Source organism: Ictidomys tridecemlineatus, chromosome 2, assembly GCF_052094955.1.
Source record: "Ictidomys tridecemlineatus isolate mIctTri1 chromosome 2, mIctTri1.hap1, whole genome shotgun sequence".
Lineage (NCBI taxonomy): Eukaryota > Metazoa > Chordata > Mammalia > Rodentia > Sciuridae > Ictidomys > Ictidomys tridecemlineatus.
Window position 1 is genome coordinate 62645888 of NC_135478.1, and position 22664 is coordinate 62668551.

At 39.1% G+C, this 22664-nt stretch overlaps 1 pseudogene; it reads left to right on the forward strand.

Annotated features, from left to right (window-relative positions):
• Positions 1-8878: 8878 nt before the first annotated feature.
• On the forward strand, positions 8879-19710 carry LOC144368106 (KH domain-containing RNA-binding protein QKI pseudogene; annotated as a pseudogene).
• Positions 19711-22664: the final 2954 nt, after the last annotated feature.

Below are 22664 nucleotides of genomic sequence, written 5' to 3' on the forward strand. Positions count from 1 at the left end.
ACTCACGGAAGATGGTAACCTTGGTCCCACTGCCAAACACAGCACACTGTGACACAGATCTGTACATGAATCACTTTTTGCAACATAACCCAGACCCCCAGGCAGCTGCATCAGAGATCATAGGTTCGGCCTTCTTTTACAGGGGCTGCTCAGTCTATGGGTGAGTGAGATTTTGTGCTTCTGCTTGAGCTGAATCATGACCTCTTTAAAGGCTGTGGAATAGAACCATCTTGAGTCCTCCCAAGGGTTGGAGAGGATTTCTTTCTTTTCTTTATTAAACTTTTATATATATGCATTTTAATTATGATACGAAAATTTTAAAGTGCAGAAACCTGTCAAAAATTAATGCCATTTACATGAGGTGATGAGTTTCTGAATAACTTTCTTCTCATCTTATAATTTTTATTGTAATTTCTAAAAACAATATGAAAACCTTAAAATTTCTGACTTGATGATGATTTTATATATTGAATATATATATATATATATATATATATATATATATATATACACATATGTAAGTAATATTTGTATAGGTAAGTATATATGTGTATATATAAGTATATATGTATGTATATATATATATATATATATATATATATATATATATATTTGCAGATATTTGATAACTCAAATACATACATGTTTTACAAGATTTATTGCTCTCTCCTTAAACTTCAGAGAATACTCAAAATTAAATCACAGGAATATACTGGACAAACACCCATCATGTAATATTCTAATAAAAATAATGTTCTAATAATACAATATTCTAACAGCAGTATAAATCTCATGATCGATGATCCTAATTTAAAAGTTTCAGGGGTAGTTCCTGGATAGTGGTTGGTAGATTTCCCTTCTTCACAGTAGAGTTTATTTCATAAGCTCTAAGGGTGAAATCTCTGCTTTCCCCTTGACCTCCTTCTGACTTACACATGCACGTATGACTATACTTGCTTCAACATGTCCTTTGCACAAACATGAAGCAGTCAGCATCTGTTCATATTGTCACCATCACTTATAGCCTAGAGACACACATGGTAACCCTCATGAGAAGGATGTAAGCAGAATCAGATCCCAGCACCAGGCTCTCAATGAACTTCCTTGTGGTTGCCCATTAACCTGTAGAGCTCACAAGGAGACACACACCAACAGCTTGAAATCCCTGAAGTGTCCTTTCCTACAAGTATCTCCCTAGTTCTCCAAAGTCACCTGATGCTCCCTGAGAACAGCCCTTTCCAAGATTTCTCCTCAACTCTTTCTCACTCTTGGAATGGATAGAAACTTCCTTCCTTTCCTGAATGTGAGTGGCCTACCACAGAGACCATTATTCTAGGATTTTGATGATGATGTTTGATAATTGATTTCATTACACCAGAGGGCTTTACTGCCTCTCCTGCTACCTAGAGTCTTCCCCATCCATTCATACAGATGCTTAACATGACAATGTGTATCAAAGGACTTATGCTTGTTATATGCATTTTGTGTGTAAAGATGCGTGTTTGTTAGCAGGCATATATGTTTATGTGTATGTGTTTCTATAACAGCAGGGAGCTTACACCAAGTTGTTAAAAAGGTGCATCAGCTTGCACACAAGTATGTGGAACGTATCCCAGAATGTGACTACTGACTTTGAACACATTAGACCCAATGACAATCTTAGGGTACCTATGGTGTGTTCATTAGAAGCAATACTGAATTCTGTTCCTCAGAAAATAGAGGGACACAAATAGACAAGGGATACCAAGAAGAGAGTGTAGGATGAATCACCAAGTTAAATGGACTGAATATCCTATTAATAAGTGATATGGGGCTGGGAGTGAGTAGTGCTATGGGGCCCATGCTGTATCCCCAGAGAGGTAGGAGCAGGGTTGACACAGAAGAAAGAGCAAGTGGTTCTAGGCAGCAAGAAAAGGTATTACAGGTAAGGGAGGGAGACAAAGAGAAAAAAAAGGGATGCCCTCAGTGATAGGGGCTTAGACCTGAGACTGCAAGACATTTGAGGATAGAATGATTTTCAGACTGCTCCAGGGAAGGAAGCTCACACATTCTCTTGGAGGCCTTGGGGATTCCAGGAGAGACTGATCCCCAGAGAGAGTAGGTAGGTAAACTAGTCTGCACAAGAGGAGCAAGTACAGGGTGGATAGGTGAAAATATGTAGGCTGTGTTCCTACTGAAGGCCATTCTTTTTCTGAAGAAAATCCTGTGGATCTGCCAGGGTAATATCAGGAGCCTTTCCTGGCCTTTATATCTCAAAGTCTTTGACCACGTTGAGGGGATGGTCAAAATTAAGATGGGAAGTGTGTAAGCTAAAATGAAAAAGACCATGATTTTTAGTTGAAATAGAGGATGTTTATTGAGGTTGTTCTGGGTTGAGAGAGAAGGGCTGGGATGGTAGGGCCGGAAGAGAGAATCTTCCCTGGGGTTTTCAGCTCCAAGGTGAAATGAGGGTCAGGGACCTAGGAACACTGTTCCAAAGACACACTCTTCTCCATGGTTCTCCCTTCATGAGTGACCTGGCAGGTCTATGTCTCATGAGATCCACTCATCTGCTGTCACAGTCAGGTAGCTGCTGGCCATGTACTTATGGTTGATCTGTTTGAAGGGCTGAGTGGTCTCCACACCCTGGGTGTCCATGGCGCCATCTCTCTTCCAGTCCACGGTCACAACACCTGGGTAGAAGTTGCTGATCAGACACACCAGGGTGGCCTTGTTGCTCGGGAGCTCCTAAGAGGACGGTGAGAACAGGGTGAGCAAGGGCCCAGCCTTAGGCTGACTGCCAAATGGACAAGGCTAAAGGGATCAGTGTTCTGGTGTCCTCTCTGGAGGCCCTATGCTCAGTGTGAGAGGAGTGTCCTCTTGTTCATGAACTCTGTGTTAGAGCATGTGTGATGTAGAGGGTGTGTTGGGGACTTTTAAAAATCCTTCCCCATGTTCATAGGCATAAAGAAACCCAGAACACCTGTTTATTATTATTATTCATATTTGTGTGAAAGACCATGGCACCTCTTAGACCATGGTCTTTCACACAAATATGTCACCCTTGCCTTCCTGCCTGCCTCTTTCTGACAGCTTTATGGTCTACCCGTAGTCTTTGTCTGTCCTCTGAGCTCTCCAGGACCCCAGTGTTTTTCATTGTGGGTCAATTATGACCTGACTTCTTGGCTTTGAGGTCCAGTTTTTTTCTAAGGAGCCCATTTTCACCACAATTTATGTCTTGTTGAGTCTCTACCATGGCTAAGAAACTTTGTTTCTTTAAGTCTGTCTGTCTGTCTGGCTTGGCCCCTCTCTTTGTGCAGAGTCAGACCAGAATGCCTTGCTTACTGGTCATATCTGTAGGTTTCCTGTATTGAGACCTGTTCATGTGGAAACTCAGGAGCCTGTGCTTCTGCAGCATGTGACCTATGGAGACCCACCACCACCACTCTCATCTTCAGTCACTCTTCTCTTGCTTATCTGTTATCCAGAGCCTCTCTTCTTCTCTTTCTCCTAAGTTTCCTGAAACCCAATGTCTGTCTGGGCTCTGACCCTGGCCAAACTTGAAGACTTGGCTTTCCTTGTACTTCTCATCCTTTTTGTGACCTGTGATCCTGGGTTACAGTCCAGGATGTCTGGACTGAGTTATGAAATGTTGTTCCCCACTGTTACTCCTTGATGTGCTAAGTGTTTTTATGTCCACCCTTTGTTTTTTATTTCCTCTTCCCCTTAGAGAGGGCCTCAAATTAACCCCTCACAAACAAATTAGAAAAGTGACTAACAAGGGAGAACAGTTCATAGTACTTCTTATGGACCAGCATTCCAAGACAGACAGACAGGCAGACAGACAATGAAATCTTAGTAGTTCATTCTGTTCAGTCTTCTTCCTCTGGAGTCAGAGGTTAAACAGTTGCCTACAAATCACTGAGTTAATCAAAAGCATCTGAACAGAAAGGGAAGAGTTCAGTGTCCCAGAAATAAAATCAATGGAGACTGCTTGTCCCAGAACAGAAACAGGACACAGAAAAAGAGCAAAAAAGCAGAAAATTTTCTTCAAACAAAGGTGAGGAAGAGAACAAAAAGTAACCTAAGATGGTCAATTTGGCCCCTCTGCCAAACACTGTGACACAGACTTGTGCAAAAAATCTCTTTCTGTGTTGACCTGACCCTCCCCCAACCAGCTGCATCTCTGCTGGCAGCAGCCGCTGATAGAACTGGGCAACCTGCATGAAGGGAAGTTACTCTTGCTGAAAGATGATCAGTACATGAGGTTTTTCTCAGGAGCCACCATCCCAACATCTCACCAAAATGTCAACTAGACCTTTTCATGTTCTCCATGGAAGAACCACTTTTTGGAAAAGAAAGAAACAGAAGTACTCAGTGACAACTCCTGAATACCATGGGCTGGGTGGCAATTGGGGAAAGTACCAGGACCAAGAGCTCAGCTCCTCTTACCTTCTGCCTAGCCTGGAGTCACCAGAGGAATGTCGAACCATGCCAGATGATGAGAGGTCAAGAACACATGCAGAAAGTACCATTTCAACTCTTGTTTCAGCTTCTTACACACAGAAAACAACCACAAATAACCACAGCACTATACTCAGAACAAAGTAAATACATCTGACATTTGGGAGGGATTTTATGAGTCCCTCACTGTCTTTTGGTATTCACATATCACTGATAATTTCAGCTTAGGTTGGATAAATATATTTTAGTTATGTCTGAACTTTCCAGAACAGAAGCGGAGTATTTGCAGATGAAAAGACAAGATGTCTGGCATTTATGTCAAAATATCATGTAAGCATGATATTATTCTGTTGTGGGTGGATCAAAATCATCTGTGAATTGATCATTTTGATAGGTGGTTTGATGAGACCATGGGGGTCATTCTTATTCCTGTTTTCTCTTTGTGTTGAAAATTCTCACCATAAACACCAATTTTTAAAATGAAGAGGAGATTATTTTTGGGGCAGATTTTTGGGATGGGTTGAACCCTTGCATTATATCCACTGAGAGCATTGATATGGTATTGGATAGTCTCAGCTTCTATATCCATACCTTGGAGTAAGTTTAGTGCTGACGCATATTAAAGATGAGGTTTGTGATCAGGTGTGTCTATAATCAAGGTCAAGGAGGACTTCTTTTCTGTCCCATTGTGACACCAGAACTTCCTGTCTTTGCAACTGCTGTCTTTGTTTTGGCAGCTCTGGTGAGGACATTTGTCAGGTTCTTGATGAGGTGGACTCTCAGAAAGGGGGGTCTGTGAGCACTTTGGGCACGAAGACTAATAGAGACAGCAGGGATGTATATTTAGGTTATCTAACCTATTTTCATGGCCCCTGAGAGTGTTTCTCTGACTTTGGGCTGGAGGTTCACATGATTGAGCCATATGAGAGAGGAAGGGTGTGGATCTTGTGGGATGGAGAATCTGGGAGCTCTGAGTCCCCGTTTAAACTAGACTTCACTTGTAGCTATTTTGATGTATTCATCCTCCCTTGATTTACTCTAACTTTACTCAGTTCTTGTCTTTAAATGATCTCTGACACATCTTCCTAGGAACAATCAATGAATGCTGGTTCTGTGCCCAGTTTGGTGACTTTTCTCACTTGTCTAATTTCTTCCATATCTTTTCCAACTGTTTCAATTTCCTTCTTTAACAGGCTGACCATCACACAATTCTAGCCATCAACCATCCATAAACCTTCATCCTGGAAGCTTGTGGTCCAAACTTTCAGGGTTTCTTTCCAACACCATAATATTGTCAAACTTAATCTTGATTTCACATTCATTGGATCACACAGTGATCATTCCTCTATGCTTTTGCTTTACCCTATGTTCCCCTAACTATCTCCATGAAATATGAGTCTTTTTGAGAGTATTATAGGACTCCCAAGAGTGAAGAAGCAGGTGAACATAGTGTGGAAAATACTGTTTCATTATATCAGCTGTTTTTCCTACTTTACTTAGTTAACATGCAATGTGAAGGCCTTAGGAATGCACATGTAGATTTCATTTTCCAAATCTTTCCATGGGATTCCTGGTGATGACAAACTATGGAGAACTCACTTGGTTAATAGTCTCCCAATATGGTTTCTCAGAGGATATGGAAAGTTTATGACTTTGGCTCAAGGTTCTTCTTTATCTTCATGTTTCTACCTCTAGCTTGTAGATGAGCATCAGGAGTCCCTTTAATTCTCCCTAATTCCTCATTATGGCCAATGCCATTCTTCTAACAGGCCTCTGTCCCTTCCAGGTAGGCAAAGCCATTCTGCAGGGATAAAATTTCTGCTTACAGTCTCATCAATCATAGGGAACTCACCAAGTCTATGGTGGGTTTGGTGGATCGAATGAGCAGGAGATGGCATCTCATTAGCCTTTGGCTCTGCTGTGTCCTTGGGAGTGCCCCTCACCCCCAAACTGTGAGGCACAGCAGCCCTTACCCACCCTCACAGCCTCTGTGACTCTCTAAATACAATGCAGTTGTAGATGTACAGCATGCCTTTATTTTACATGTTGATATTTATATGGTGCTGAAGATTAAATCTAGTGCTTCATGCATGCAAGGCAAGTACTCTGACCCTGAACTACAGCCCAGTCGTTGATGACCCTTGATTTCAACTAGCAGCCATCTTGTTCTCTGAAACTTCCATTTGCTTTCTCATATCTCATCTCCTGAGTTTAGCACACATGCATTTCATTTGAAGGAGGCAGGAGTCTGATGCATGAATAAGGAAGGCCCCAAGCCCCAGGGTTCAGGAGATCCAGGCCTCTGAGCAGTGACCTTTCTGCTTAGAGACACAATGAGTTACCAGTGTCATATTAAAAATATGAAATGATACATGATTATTAGGTCTTTATTGATGAGATTTAGGAATGAGGAACATGTGAGATATACATGGTGTGAACTTAGGTGTTGGGGGCTCAAGAATACAGTAGAGAGTTGGGGAAATTGGTATATGATTGAAGAAGGTACCTCCTGGGGTTATTCCCCAAGAGATGATCCAAAGACCCTAATTTTCCTACTGGGTGCCAGGATTCCCTTCACACTACACTGAGAACTCTGAGACCACTGCAACTAAAGATAAGAACAAATGAGACAGAACAAGTTTTATGATTCACAATGGGATATTTTATTGAGCAGTCAGTGGGTTCAGAGAAAAAGGCTTAGTGGGAAGACTAGGGAAATGAGGAGTCCCTCACCAGGGTCCTTCACTTCCAGGATAATTAGAGTGGGGTGTGTGAAAGAGGTTAAGAACATCCTACAGGGGACACACTCTTATCCACAATGTTTCCTTTATGTGTGACCTGGCAGCTAAAGTTTTTGTGATATTTTCACTTGTCAGGTGTAACAGTCAGGTAGCTGCTGGCCATGTACTTGTTGCTGGTCCATTTAGAGGGCTGGGTAGTCCACACACCCCGGGTGATTGTGGTACTATCTTGCTTCCAGGCCACAGTCACAGCACCAGGTAGAAGTCATTGATCAGACACACCAGTGTGGCCTTGTTGGTCTGTGGTTCTTCAGAGAAGGACGGAAATATAGTGATCAAGGGGGAAGATTTGTGAAGACCTGTGTGGATAGAGAAGTGATATGGGTGAGCAGAGGACAGCCAGGCTGTTGGGAATAACCCCCAAAGTTTCTGTAACCATTTTCATTGTGGTTTTCTTCTGCCTTCAGGGAATCTCCTTCCCTCTTCTTTCCTTTCTTGTGAACTTAAGCCACCTGGAGAACAGACAGCCATTTCCAAGTTATCTCTCCCAGATAGTCTGTGTCCCTCCCCTTTGTAACTTTAATTTACCAGATATCAAAAGAGTATGTTGTGCACCCTCTTCTCTGGTCTGAAGTCTGAGTTTGGAATTTGGCCCTGACTCCTAGAGCCCTCTCCACAGTCCATATTTCCACCTCTTTTTCCTTCTAGTGCCCAGAACCTCCTCTGTAAACTTCGTCCATCCAGCATGGAAGGATGGTTCTGGTGGGTGTGGGGAAGTCTTGAGCCTGTACTCAGTTCACAGGGTTCCTGAAATTCTTGTCCTCCACTGCATCAGGTTCTGCTCCAGCCTGTTCCTCTCAGCTCTTTGGCAAGGAGTTGTGCTATACCTAGACAAGAGGAGGCTCCTTCAAGTCTGACATCTCCTCATTATAAGTCCATTGCCTCTGCTGTGTTCTTGGGACCACTTCTTGCCCCAGACTATGGGGGCACAGAAGCCCTCACTTTCCCTCACAGTCCCTGATGACCCTTGAATTCACCTAGCAGCCAAATAGATCTCTGAGACTTCCAATTGCTTTCTCATTTATCATCTCCTGAATTTAACTTGTGCTTTGAGGAAGGCAGGAGTCTGATGCAAGAATAATCAAGGTGTCATTCCCTGTGGCAAAGGGGCTAAAAGGACAGAGGAGTCTTTGCTTCTTTCTGAGGACCACCCTTCCAGGGCTGGACTCTGGTCATCTTGCTTAGTCTGATCTGGCTCTGAATCCCTCTGCCCATAGGGCCCATTAGTGGACCAGATAGGTGCACTGTAGAGTGAGCCAGATCTCTCTCTATCTGTCTTGTGTTCGTGTCTATTTGGGATAACCTTTTGAGTGCCCAGGGGCTAGGGATTCTACTGCAGCCTCGTCACTGAGTATTATGTGAAGCCTTCCAAAACTTGATTAACATTCAGCCCTCAGCCTAGATTCTGAGGTCTTGTGAACTCTCACTATGGCCTAGTGCTCCCTAATTAGACCTGAACTCTGGTCCCCACATGGTCTACAGCCTCAGAGGAGGAAAACAGACCCTTCTCCCTGTCTTCAGCCCAAGCTTCCAGGACAAGGCCATATCAAATTGTTGAAATCTGAAGGTAGATTTTTCTATTGATCAATCCTTTCTGCTGGCTACCACATGACCACCAACCTCCCCTATACCCCATGGAGAAAGGTAAGTGGTCTTTCCTTAAGACAGGGTCGGGAAGAAGGTAAGAAGCCCTTAAGAAGAGAAAATAGACTTTCCCAAGACAGGAGGGGTATATGACAGAGTGAGAAAAGTCAGAAGTGCCACTTACCTTTAACAGTGAGCAGGGTCTCACTACCAAAGACATACCACAGTGATTTAGGCTTGGACTAAATCCCACAGCATCAACACCTGGGGTCTGCCCCCTGGGGGTTAGGCAAGAGTGGGAACTATTGGGTGTGATGGGAAGGGTTGTGTCCTTGGCATACTGCAGGTTGTTGACTGTTCTCCAGACACTTATCTCCCTTTCCCAGGCATGCTTTGCACATGGCTTTGGAGATTCCCCATGTGTGTCCCCTATCTCTGAGTTTCTCAGTACTGACAGAAAAGGTAAGCATAGTTCCTGCCAAAAATCCTATAGTGGAGTATATTCTGAAGTGGCTATGTGATGTGTGAGAGAGTCCTGATGTGTCTTGGACCTGTTCAACCTTTCCTGGCCTCATTTTAGAACTTCTTAATCTCCTTTAGACAAATACCCAGTACTCCAATCTTGAAAGTTTTTTTGCTGAACCCACAAACACTGGGTCATGCCTGACTTAACGAACTTCCATATGGAGACTCTTCTACTTGCATTTCTCTCCGTGGAGACATAGTGCAGTCCTGCCACATTCATGAAACCTTCCCTGATCTCTCAGACCACTCTTTGTATTCATTCATACTTCCATTTATTAATCCATGCATCCATCTATTCATCCATCCATCCATCCATCCGTCCGTCTATTAATCAATCCAAAATGTCTATGAAACACGCAGATACACCAGGAACTGTTTTGCATTCTAGAATATGGGTGGATTCCCTTGGCTCTCACCCTCATATTTTCTTGAAACTTCTCAAGTCTTGGTCTAAAAGGCCATTGTCTAAATCTGTAGGTCTTTCCCAGTAACCTGGGGTCTCTGTAGGAGTTCCCTTTTTCTGGACATTCCTTTCTCCTTGGTTATGGAGATGGTCCACTCTCTTGTTTTTATAGCTTTCTTTTCTTTCTGACCCATGCATAGCTGATGAGCCTAAACCACGACCATGTGGTTTTCCTCTGTTCTCACTGTCTTTGATTTGACTCTTATGATGCACTCCACAATTGCCCAGAGGTCTCAGATCTCTATTTCTTACTCTGAAATTTCTTCTCAAATCCAGATCTACATTTATTTTGATTTCTGAACCTATCATTGCTTGAATGTCTGGCAGCACCTTGAACTCAACAGCTTTCAACTAAATACATTTCCTTGAAAATCTGATCCCCTGCAATGTCCTCATTTCAGCAATTTGTCTCCAAGTCAGTGGCCTGGAGTCATCTTAGAATGCTTTCCCTGTTTGAATCACCTTGTGTCTCCTAGACCTTATACCACAACACATTAAAATTGTCAAAAGAAAAATAAAAAGAAAATTACAGAAGTTATACTCTAAGAATTGATGGTGTCTTTGCCAAATGTGATTTTATCTTTAAAAATAAAGTACATTGGAAGATTATGAATTGCATTGGGATCACCATGATTTTAAACTTACCATCAGGACTATTTGACAATGGATGTATTAAAGACATGCACCTAGGTTTTTTGAAATTATTGTAGAATTTGTGTACAAGTCATACCTCAATCACTGTGGTATACTTTGGTGCTGAGACCCAGCTCGCAATTCTAGGTAAGTGACTTTGCTCAAACTGTCCCAATACCCTCCTATCTTTGGAAACTCAGAATTTAGTGTAATATTAATATGAATCCAACTCTTGTTTCTAAATAAAAAAGGAAACATTTATCCTTGCAAAAACTTATTCAAGAAAATTTTCTCAATTTATTAAATAATGTCTTCCAAAACTTACAACATTCATACGTAATGAGAAAAAAAAAAGACATTTGTGTCAGAAACTAGAAAAGTTGCTCACTCAAACTTTTCTTTTTTAAAAAAAATTCAATGTTTATTCTAAAGGTTTAGGTGGACATGATTTCTTTATTTTACATTTATGTGGTGCTGAGAATCAAACCCAGTGGATTGTGCATTCTAGACAAGCACTCTACCCCGGAGCCAAAGCCCAGCCCCTCACCCACAACTTTCAATATTCAAGGGATTCTACAAAATGTAATGAGATGAAGAGGGAAAAGTTATAAGTATTAAGAAAAGAAAGTGAAAATGTTTTCTGAAAATGATGTGCTTGTCTGCTAAAAAGCAAACAAACGTACTTAAGATAATTATTTGAACTGTTAGAATCCATACAAGATTTAAAGTGGCTGAACATAAGAGTTAAATGTAAAAATCATCAGGTTTCTTTGCTGCATAAGCAGTAACACTTTAGAATATAAAATTTGAGGAAATTTTTAATTAAAAAAATATATTTGACTTCCGAACCTATCTTTCAAATAAATAACTAAGATTAATAAATTAATAACTCTAGATTTTCAATGAATTAAATACAAGACTACTTGATTAGTGAACATAAAAGTAAGTGAATGGAAAGCGTGTCATGTTTCTGGATGAAAGTGCTGAGCTTTATAAAGGTATCAGTTCACCTCAAGTTAACCATATATTCCTAGAAATTACAAACATAACACCAAAAGAATGATTTTTGAGAACTAGTGAATTGACTCCATAGTTCAACAGGAAGAAAGATGGAGAGTATGTATGGATATTTTGCAAAACAGTAATTATGATGGGTTGTTTCCCCTAGAAAATACAAAAACATATTATAAAGCTAAAATAATCAAAACAAAATAGAAGGATACAGGAATAAATCAATACTTCAAGAGAAGCACATAAAAGATGTGATAAGTCATTATTTATCATTTGATAAAAGTCTCATTTATATTCACAGATGTCTTTCCATTTAGCAAATAAACAAAGTTATATGCCTATAGCATGAACTCCAGATAAAGTTAAACACACATGCACCAAAACAACAAAAGTAATAGATCAAAATAGAAGAGTGATTTTATCACATCCAAATAAAAATCACCTTCCTAAATTTGATATGGATCACAGAAACCATCAACATAATGCTAAACCAATGTGACACAATAAGATTAACAACCACTTTATGGTGGAAGACCTCATAAACCAAAGTTTTAAAATAGACCAAGGGAAAAATATTTAGAACACATTTTCTATAAAAAGGTTAAGTTTCTATAGATAATATAAGCAGATACAAGCAATGGAGTAAAAAAGAAGGCAACTTTATGACTTCTTAATTCACAGGAGGAATACACTAAGTAAAAAATAAAAAAAGATAAACATTTAACCAATAATGCAAATAAATAATAAATCAAACACATTCCCTTTATTCTCTACACAAGGGTAAAGTAAAGAAAGATCCATAATATCACATTATTGGCAAGGAGGTAGGAGAAAGGGCACTCTAATTCACTGTAGTGAACAGTCTTTCGGAAGTAGTTTGGAACTACCTGAACAATTTCAAGAGTTCTTCTGAGATTCAGAATTTCCACTTTCAGGCATTTAATCTTTAGAAATACAGAAGTACACTAAGCTCACCCTCAAACCCCAAATTTTCAATGCATCATCACTTCCTATTTTCTAGTAGAAACAATCTACGTGATCTTTAAAAGGGGAATTATTACAAAATTCTTGGTACACTTAAACTTTCTCTAGATATATGAATACCATAGATATATAGGAACTTACCTAGAAAAATAAATCATAGATAGCTTAGAAAGCTAACTTCAAGGTAATATAAAGAGTATGACTTTATTTTAAAGAAATAAAATATCAACACCAACTCTCTTCGCTGAGCATGTGTGTGTGTGTGTGTGTGTGTGTGTGTGTGTGTGTGTGTGTATGTGTTTTCAAGAATGCACTTACAGTGAAAAAGTTGAACTATACAGAACAAGACAGTGTCCATGGAAAGTGGAATAGGTTTTCAGGGAAAAATGTTAGAAGAGAGAGGGTAACAGAAAATATCTGCTGTTTATTTTTATACTTCTGTATATAATATACTTCTTTCTTTTCTTCTTATATATTTTTGAGTTTTACATGCACATATACCTTCATTTTATTTATTTATTTATTTTTATGTGGTTCTGAGGATTGCGCCCAGTGACTCACATGTGGGAGGCAAGTGCTCTACCACTGAGCCACAATCCAGTCCCTACTTTTTTTTTTTTTAGGAAAGTACTAATATATTTACAAAAACTGTTACAATTTTATTAGAATTATCTTAGAAAAAATGAAATACTTCTCTTTGAGAACATTTTCATAACATCAGAAAACTAAAAACTAAAATTTAAATGAAGTGAAACTACACCAGCTGGAGACAAACTATGAAAATTAAAAAAAAATTTAAAAAACTTTTTCAAATTTAAAAGACTGGCTTTTCAAAATGCACACATATATTAAGAACATCATATGTAACATTCTATAAATTACCAAATTATCATTTAAAAATGAGTTTTCTTATTACTAAAGATGTTTCAGAAACAGTTTTTTATGAAATTGATTCCTTTCTCATGATATTATTAAAATAACATTATTAAGCAGTAACTTGTTTCCAGTTTCAATCTTTCAAATATAGTTTTGAAGTTTGTGAAAGATGCTTTATTATGATGTGCGACACTACTATGTCACACCTTTTCTCATGGTTATTTGGGTTATCTCCAATTTTTCCCATCATCAATAACATTGAGCTAGATAGACGGCCTTGTTTATAAATCTTTGGTTATGCCTTTATTTTCCACCTTCAGAAAAATTTTGAGAAATGTAATTACACACTTTAGATAAGCCCAGTTTCTGTCATGTCTTGCTGCCTATTCCTGAATTTGTTTTACATTGAAACCCTTATAAATGGTCCATGAAAGTGCACATTCCTCCCAGGTATCATTGCTCTGAATTCATTCATCAATTTCATAGCAATTTTAGCTTGTTGACCGATGCATTCTCCCCATGCCTAGGAGCAGTCTGTGGTCCCAGTTAACCACCTTCCAGATCCCCCGCTGCTGCCCCATCTCTGTCTTCTGTCTCTGTCCCTGGACTCAATTCTGGCCTCACAAAGACTCCAGACCTGAGCTGGTTTTTCAGAAACACAAGTTTGACTTGGACTTAAATCCCCCAGAGCCTGCACCCAGACAGCAAAACATAGTCTCGGGAACCAGACCTAGGTGTTCCACCTGCTTTATCCCAGAAGCTCCCTGCTTCCCTTGGTGCCCACCCGTTTAACTCTCCATGGAACTCTAGTGTCTCCGCTGGGCTGTAGTATCAGTAGCCAGCACCCATTCATCTGTAGAGTGAGACCAGATTGGACATCAACCCACAGAGGGAGCACCTCTTCTCTAACTCTATGGCTTCTAGAAAAGACCACAAATCTGATCCTCATGACTAGACAGGTCCCTTGGTGCAGGCCAGTCCTCTCTGTTGTCTCCAGGCCTAGTATGCAGGAAATGTTAATAAACAAGGCAGTGAGGGCACATGCTTGGGAGAGATCAAGTGAAATCCATACTTTATTCTCAGGAGAGGGCTTTGCAGAACACCCTTTCTCTTAGACCATCATAAAACAGAGCTGCAGATGTAGCTCTGTGGTAAATGTGCTTATGATGGGCCAATCACTGGGCACACACCCTAGCACCTCCCTTTTTTGTCACAAAATACAAGACATGATTAAGCATCTACATCTCTGGGGAGGAAGGAAACCTCAAATTCAGCCCTGGTTTAGAATCCTAGGCTAAGGGTCTGATGACTGGATCCCTGATTCCCACCTTCAGTGGTTCAGCCAAACCATAAGGGTGTAGAGTACAGCCAGGAGGACACAGGGCGAAGGAGGAGTAAAATGGCTGAACCCTGTGCAAATGGGAGATACTAATAATGGACTAGGGAGAGTGAGTGAGGCACTATCCTTAGTGCACAAAGATTGAGGAACCAAGATAAACAATACTTCAATAGAATGTTGAAAATTAATTCAAACAAACCCACAATGGACAAAAATCAGCACTTTAGGCCACTGTCTCAGGCTGATCCTTTCTTACCACTTTTGCTACATCTGCTGCCCTCTTCTACCACCCATTCCCAGCTTCAACTCAGACTTTCATGTTCCCCCAAGACTCCTTACCTGCTCCAAGGGCTCTGCAGGTTGAACAGATTGCTTTGTAGTCTCACTGAATAGCTTAGTGCCTTGCTTTTTGTTCATGCTGGCTTTGATCTCATGATTCTCTTGACTCAGTCTCCTGAGCAGCTGGAAATACAGGCATGTGTCACCATGCTCGGCTAGAGTTACCTATTTTCTACACACCTATGTTAGATGACACTAGGATCAGACAGAGAAAGGAAATCATATTCAAACACATTCACATTAAAATAAATATTTTCTCATAGAATTCTAATTCCTGTGTTCATCATTGATATTTTTTTCACTCCCCATTTCTAAGTTTCTTGACCACCAAAAAGTGCTTTGGCTAGTGTTGGTCTCTAGTTAGTAGTGCCAGGTAGAATGGCCCAAATCATCACTGCAGACAACATATGTGCACCAATAGCCCTGCTGAAGTGGATTGTGTTGGTTTTCTGACCTTAACTGCATTCTAATGAAGAAATAGAGAACATGCTTCTTTCCATGCATTGCCTCTTTATTTTGAGTCAGCAGTGGCAACCTAATTCCCCTGATTATCAAACCAATCATGTCCCAATAGCCCCAACTTTGTCTAATGATTCCTTGTCATGAGTAGCAAAAGGGAGGCTTGGACCCAGGTTAGAGCAGTCATTCTTGTATCATGTGTGGAGCTAAGTCCTCTGCACTAGACCAATATAGCGTTGAATTACTGAAATGGGAAGTAAACATTGTGCTAGTGGATCACTAGTGTATGGAGTCACTTCCAGTCCCAGGCCCTCATTCCAGCTCCAGAAATCCTGCCTATGCCACAAACATCATCATGTTTTGAATATGGGTGAAACCAGTCACCAAAATTGATCTTTGACTCCTCAGAAGCCAGTAAACCTTTTTGTCAGACCTGATATTTTAGGATGTTGGGGAAATGTAAGAGCAATAATGGCAGGAATATGGCTTGATTGCTCCCCTTTATTGGCTTGACATAAGCATTGTGCTCAGAAGCCCCATGTTGAATACCACGATGGTGGTTAAGGTGTTCACTAAGTCCATGGATAAGAGTTTTGGCAGAAGCACTGCAGGAAAGGAAAACAAGCTCCCTCAAGGGTAAATGCATGTTTCACGGAGAACTAATGTCAATCTGCCATGATGAAAGGTCTAGTGTCATCAATCTGCTATGAGGTACCTGGCTGCTTCCCATAGGAAATAACCTCATATTAGAATTCAGGGATTGATTTGGCTGTTGCCACCTGGCTGTAGGCAGGTCACCTCTGTGAGTGGAAATCTGTCTTCATTACCACATGAATAATCTCTCTTCATGAAAGCATGGGCATTGTGTTCATGACTTGAATGGGAAAACATATTTGTGTCTAGGGATGGAAGCCATCTGAGATACACCAATTGAATTAAGATTCACCTCATCATCAGGGTCATTTCCTTCTCAGGTCACTCTTTGTTGAATATGACCTGGCACCAAAATATCTTCATGCTTTTTTTGACATTGCAAACACAGAGTTAGTTTTTTTTTACTCTAAAAGCTTGATGATCAAAAACGTCAATTAAAATCAACATTGCATTTCTATGAACACAAACATAACAATGACAGAAGCTTGTAACAGTGAACAGTAAAAATACTGCTTTTTTATAACCCCAAATTAGATTATTTATATAACTTTTATTTCTTATATATGAATACACAACTAGTGTAACTCTGCATCATGTATAATGACAAGAATGGTGAATTATATTCCATTCATATATATATATCCCAGACAACTCTACTGTCATGTATATCTAAAAAGAAAAAATAAATCTTAAGAAATTATACAATGTAGATTCAGGAATGTTGTGTTATTATATTACTTAAATTATGGACTTTCATAATAGTTGGTCAAACTGTAGTTTTGAAACAAACATCATTTTCTTTCAAAGTTGAATTTATTCTAAAAATCATGAATCATATTTATATTATGTGCTTGTAAATATCAAAGGGTAAATGTCATTTCTATTAACAACTCAGTGGTTAGAAAATTACGCATCATGCTTTGGTTATTTTGTTAAGTAAATCTACCTTAACAAATATAAATGAGAAAATAGAAAACAAATCAGATGTTTCTGAGAAAATTTCACTGTCCAAATTAACATGTAACATATTTCAAAGAAACGACATGAGAAAAAGAATGTAAATTATATCGTAAATAATGTTCATTCAATCTTTGTGGAAATGATACTTCTTTTATATAGTGGATTATATAACATTATTAAAATAATTATGCATGCCTTTTTAATTTTAATGTGGTTAGAAGATGTTGCATAATCAGGTTTCACTGTATTATTATTAGACATTGTTGAACTGTAGCCCTCAGGTAGCAGTAGTGTCACGCTCACCTTGTGCCCAAAGCCTCATCTCCACCCATGGGACATACATGGGACTCCTGGGAGAATGTCTGGTCCTGGAAACTTGGGAGATATGGGGCCTTTACCATGTGCCCATGCAGAGTACTGGGAGCAATCCCTGCTCTTACTCCTTCCCAGATGCAAATTATCCACTATGCTGAGCCTCCTTGACCGGCAAGTCACACAGTTATGGCCTCATGTTCAAGTGATGACTGGTGTTGTTTTGTACCTACCAGGCATTGCAGCATGAGCTGTAATTCAAAAGGTGTGTCATTCTCTACATCACGTGACATGACTGTTCCAAAACTTCCATGGTCTACATTAAAATTGTTCTGTGGAGCTTTCCCTAAAAGGCATATTTTGTCTCCTATCACCAATTCCTCTATTAGCATACATCTAGGGCATAAGATTGTCCATATAGCTGGGCCACCAGAACCACTGTGGCATGTGTCACTATATCTCCTTATAGTGTAATATATACACATTCCTCAACTTTCACTGTAGTTCATAGACAAGCCTCCAAGGGGCTCAGCTCTGGACCCAGAGCAGGGGCCAGTGCAGAGAGGTACACTGAGTCCTCAGCAGACAGTGCCCAGGGGTTGCCCCTGCCCATTCCTCCTGTCTGGTGCTGGTGTCATTGCATTGGGTTAAGTGATCTGTGGAGTCTGGAATATGGTCAGGGGAAGTGGCAATCCCAGATAACCAGATGCAGTTGGTGAAGGACAAGATGCTCTTGAGCAGCCTGTCCAAATTCTGCAGGATCTCCAGCCAATTCTAGCAGTTGACAGAGGAAGAAATTATCAGAGTATCTAAAGACATGTACACACATTAAATGGCAGTACAACAAAAAAAAAAGAGTTCAAAATTGCCTTATTATTTGGGATCTATTCGTCAGTTATGACAGAAACTGAATGTGTCTGTAAAAGAATATTCAGATTTTTGCCACTAAAAAAATGGTGTGACCACTTTGGAAAGTGGATTGGAGATTCCTTAGAAAAATTTGAAGAAACCATCATTTGACCCAGCTTTCCCACTCCTAAGTGTATATGCAAAAGACTTAAAATCAGCACACCATAGTAATGCAGTGACATCAGTGATCATAGCAGCTAAATTCACAGTATGTAATTCATGGAAACAACCTAGATGCCCTTCAACAGTTTAATGTATAAACAAACTGGTACATATGCAGAGTGGAATATTACTGAGCCTTAAAGAAGAATGAAATTGTAGCATTGCCAGGTAAATGGACAGAGTTGGAGACTATCATGAAAAAAAATAAGTTCCAAATATATTCTCTGATAAGTGGATCAGGTCCATAATATTCTGGGGGAAACTCAAGGAAAGAAGGAGAAATTTCAGATTGAGCAGAGGAGAGCAGGTTGAGGGGAGTGTGTGTAGGGGTGAGATGGTGGAATGAGAAAGGCATTACTACCCTCTGTATGGTATGATTTAACAAATGGAGTGACTCTGCATCATGTACAACCAGAGAAATGAAAAAAATGTGCTCGATTTGTGTAAAAATTATCAAAAAATTTAAATATCTAGATTTTAATTTTCTTGGTTGGAACTTTGGCCCCAGAGGATTTACAGCTAAAGAGCTTGGGACAGAAAATCTATGTAAAACAATAACCTGAGGCAATGGGTCAGTAAAAGATAAATCGAACGAGGAGGAAATAGAACAAACTGAATTGGGGGCATATACATGAATATTCAGATGTACTAATCAATGTAGAAGATGCTCAGAATAGAGCAAAGTAAAACTAAAGACATCAGTTATGAGCTTCTGATTCTGAATGACACCTGCAGAGGTGCCAACTTTAAATCACCAGCCCTTGCGTTTTCTCTTGTGGCAACAACCCTGGCTGCTCCAAGGGTCATAACTGGAGCTGCACATTTTCTCTCACCAGTGACCCTGAGTACTCTTCTCCAGCTGACGCTACCATAAGGCCTTTTATCAGACAAATACAGACCTCTGTCATGCCAAAAGAAACTCCTGGCACTACTACTGTGATCCTCCCTCCAGGGCCAGAGGCTGGGTAGATCTACAAACCCTACAAATACCTTACACGTTTGCACCAGCCACTTCAGTCCTTGAGTGCCCTATTGAACCAAATGTTGTGTGAGATGCAGTGTCTACTAAGGTTTGAAGGCACAATATGTGTCTCCATCATTTCCAAAGGGTTGTGACCGAAGGTGGAGTTCATAGGCAATTAACCTATGAATTTCTGTCTCTGAACTCTTTGCCCAATAATGACTTGACCATCCTGCCTGCTTATCACTTAAGTGACAATTGCCTTTGCTTGCCCGTGGTAAATGCAGCAAGATGAGAGACTTGTTTGTTCATTTGTCTTACCATCTAGGCAAATAAAATACAAATAAAACATTGTCTTCCAGCTCAGCTTTTTGTCCACCAACTCCACCCCTGTGTAGATGAAAGTGGTTCTAGAAACTGTACTTAATAATAGTAAAGTATTAGGGACCAAATCATTCCAAGCACTGATCATCTTTCAATGTCTACACCAAGAGAATGGTAAGAAGGCTTCCATGGGAGACATATGGCCCTTGAATACACAGTGACAGAGAGAGTTACGGTGAAACACTTCTAGAAAACTTTTATTCTCATAGAAAATCATACTCTCTCTGAATAAACTGTGTGCTGATCCAACATTCATGAACTCGGTCAGGCAAGTCATTGGTGAAGTGATTTGAAAAGTATTACAATTTCATGTACTGTTCAGTCACTATAGTGCCCTCTAAGGGCAGAAGGCATTTTAAAAAATACATTTCCTCTCATACCTGAAGTATACGAAGATTATGCCATAAGAGAAAAACTTAAGAAGATGTTTTAAAAGTAATGCAAAGAAGGAAAGTCCAAAAAACGATTTTTAAATTTCAGAGTTATTTGAGAGCTAACATTTAAGAGGTATTGGGATAGAAGAAGGCATAGAGGACCAAATCACAGGAATATACAATCTATTCAATGAAATAATACCAGAATCTTTCCAAACATGAAGAATAAATTGGAAATCCAAATTCAAGAAGCCTACAGGATGCCAAATGTACAAAATCACAACAGATCCACATCAGGGCACAGGATAATAAACATTCCCAACATACAGAATAAGGAGAGAATTTTAAAAGCCACGATAAAAAGTAAAAAGATTACATATAGGAGAAAAACAATTGGGATAATGGCAGATTTTTCAACCAAGACCCTGAAAGCCAGAAGATCCTGAAACAACACATATCAAGCTCTGTAAGATAATTGGTGCCAATCAAGAATCTTGTATCCAGCAAAATTAAGCTTTAGATTTGAAAATGAAATTAAATCTTTCCACGATAATCAAAAGTTAAAAGTATTTATAACTAGACAACTGGTGCTACAAAAACATCCTTGGCAAAATATTTCATGAACAGGAAATGAAAAACAGCAATGAAAATCAACAGAGGGAGGTATGCAGTAAAGAAAAAAACTAATCAAAGAGGAAAACCAAGTCAACTTAAATAACAAAAATAAACAAATATGGCTGGAAATACAAACCATGTCTCAATACTAACGCTAAATGGTTATGGCTTATACTCACCAATAAAAAAAAAAACATGGGCTTGTAGATTGGACAAAATAAAAGACCCAACAATATGCTGCCTCATTGATATGAAAAGACATATACAAACTGAAGGTAAAAGTTTTGGAAAAATCATACCACTCACATGGACTTTGTAAGCAAGAAGTGGTTACCATACTCATATCAAATAAAGTAGACTTCAAGTCAAATTTAATCAAAAGGGATAAAGATGGACATTATATACTGATCAAGGAACCCTACACCAATAAACCTTAACAATCATAAATATATACGCCCCAAACATTGATGCAGCTATGATCATCAAACAAACACTTTTCAAGTTCAAGAGTCAAATTGACTACAACACAATAATCTTGGTTGACTTTAACAGACCTCTCTCATCACTGGATAGATCTTCCAAACATAAGTAGAATAAAGAAACTATAGAACTCAATAATACAATCAACAACTTAGACTTAACTGACATATATAGAATATTTCAACCTGCACCAAGTGCATACACTTTTTTCTCAGCAGCACATGGATCCTTCTCTAAAATAGACCATATAATTTGCCACAAAGCAACTCTTAGGAAACACAAAGTGTTAGATATACTACCATGCATTTTATTGGATCATAATAGAATGAAATTGGAAATAAAAAAAAAAACAAAATTTTCTCCATTACTTGGAGCCTAAACAATATGCTAGTTAATGAACAATGGTTTCCAGAAGACATCATGGAGGAGATTAAAAAATTCTTAGAAGTAAATGAGAACATAGACACAACATATCAAAATCTCTGGGACACTATAAATGCATATACTAAAAAAAATTCATTTCATGAAGTTTATTTCTTAAAAAAAATGTCAAAAAATAAATGACCTCACACTACATCTCAAAGCCCTAGGAAAAGAAGAGCAAATGAGTAGCAAAAGCAGAAGAAGACAAGAAATAATTAAAATTAAAGCTGGAATCAAAGAAATCTAAACAAAAAAAACAATTGAAAAAAATTGACAAAAAAAGTTGGTTCTTTGAAAAAATAAATAAAATTAATAGGCCCTTAGCCATGCTAATGAAGAGAAGAGAGAGATCAAATTACCAGCATACATGATGAAAAAGGTAATATCACAACTGACACTACAGAAATACAGAGGATGATTAGAAATTATTTTAAAATCTTAAACTCCAATAAAATCGAAGGCATTGAAGGAATTGAGAGATTTCTTAAGTCATGTGATCTGCCCAGATTGAGTCAGGAAGATATAAACAATTTAAACAGACCAATATCAAGTGAGGAAATAGAAGACGCCATCAGAGGCTTACCAACCATGAAACGCCCAGGACCTGATGTTTACAAAAGCGAGTTCTACAAGTCCTTTAAAGAAGAACTAATACCAACACTCTTCAATTTATTTCAGGATATAGTAGAATAGGCAGTCATTCCAAACTCATTCTATGATGACAATATCACTCTGATCTCCAAACAAGGCAAAGACAAATCAAAAAAGAAAACTTTAGACCAACATTTCTAATGAACATAGATGCCAATTTCTCAATAAAATTTTGGCAAATCTAATACAAAAACATATCAAAAAGTTTGTGCACCATCATCAAATGGGATTCATCTCAGGGATGCAAGTTTGGTTCAACATACGGAAATCAAAAAAAATATAACTCACCACATCAATAGGCTTAAAGGTAAAAATCATATGG